Source organism: Oxyura jamaicensis, chromosome 4 (assembly GCF_011077185.1).
Source record: "Oxyura jamaicensis isolate SHBP4307 breed ruddy duck chromosome 4, BPBGC_Ojam_1.0, whole genome shotgun sequence".
Classification (NCBI taxonomy): Eukaryota; Metazoa; Chordata; class Aves; order Anseriformes; family Anatidae; genus Oxyura; species Oxyura jamaicensis.
The window spans coordinates 68,982,055-68,983,712 of NC_048896.1; positions in this window are offsets into that span (position 1 = coordinate 68,982,055).

The following is a 1,658-nucleotide window of genomic DNA, read 5'->3' on the forward strand; positions in this document are numbered from 1 at the left end:
TAAGACAGGGCTTGATCCTGCAATTTTCTGAATATCTGTAGGTCTCATGTACATTTCTCAAGGAGTCCATTTCTTAGCAACATAACAGCATATAACAACCATTAGTTTACACATGCTGTATATGCCATTGGTAGTGTTTTGGCCATATTTGATGGCATTTGGATCACGACAAAAACAGAGAGGGCTCTTGAAGGTCTAATTTTAAAAATATCAAAAGGCTTAGTGCAACTGTTTCTGATTTTACTGGGTGAATTTGGCTGGCAATAGTCATGCACTGGTTAATAAAAAATAAAACTGCTGAATACACATACTAGAATTTGACAAAAAAAGAATGTAGAAGAAAGTATCAGTAGTGTAAGAGAAGTGATGGAAAGCAGGATGAAGCTGTGGTAACGCTGGGAATCAACTTGCTTGGTTTGACACTCCTTTATGCAACGCTTGACCCTCAGTAGCCAAATACCTATTCCAATGAAGTCAACAGCAAAAAAAAAAAACAAAACTCCTGTCTTCAACGGGACTGAAAGTTGGTTCCAGTATTTACGAGGAAATTTTCTCATCTCACAAAATGTATTTCTACTTGTTAAATTTTATTCACTTTCGTTTGGTATTTATTAGACAATATTGCTTTTGGTACCTTTTTCTTTTAGACTACCATTTTATGGCAGACACTTACAGAAAATGGCTTTAGAAGCACAGCTAAATATTATATTTTAGTTTTCTGTAGGAAAGAGAAAAACATTTTTCATTGTAATCTACTGTGAATGTGGAATATTTTTTGCTGAATAATGTTGAACATGAAATACTAACTTCTACTGTAACATCAGCTGAACAGCTGGATTTATCAATGGCCGTTTTGTAAACAAAGGAGATGTAGCACTTTACACTGAAGGAGAAACAGAAGTGGACTTTTCATATAACATTGTTTGTGGTTTATCATGTTGTACCAATACATGAAAACAGACATAGAATGTAACCTTGGAGTACTGAGGTAGGTGAGTAACAGTGGAGGTCTGCAGAGATCATTCACATGAATGAAGGTTGTTATGCAGGCTAAAGACAAGCATGATTGGGATGCAGTTGCTGTCTTTTTATTGATGATGGAATGAAATGTTCTGTCTATAACATAAAAGATAGACATCATACAAGAGACCAGCTCTCACTGAGGCCCAGGAGATTTTTCCACTGAAAAGCTAAAGCTGCATATCCTTTAATGGATGTATTTATGAGCATTCAGAATTGCCACATTAGAAGTATAATAATCACTTGCCTTTTAAAAAAGGAGTATATTCTGATTGTGAATGAAGACCCTCCGGTTCAGCATTCACCAGTATCGGTCCAAGAGTCTGTACTTTACAGTTTACTACTGACCGTTCACAGGGCATTCTTCAGTTTTCAAACAAGCAACAAAAAATACATTCTTAATGTATCATTTGGATGTTTGAGGCTCGTGTTTGTGTGTAAAGTAATTTTGCATAAAAATAACTTTAGATCAGTTCAATTTTAGGAAAGGTTTTTCACATTTGAATTAACTTATCTGAAAAATGATTTTTTAATGTTAATAAAGATGAAATAATATATAAACGATATGGTATAGGATACTAATCTTTGCTTTTCTCCAGCTGCAAGACAGCTCTAGGTTGTAAAGCATTCAGATAACT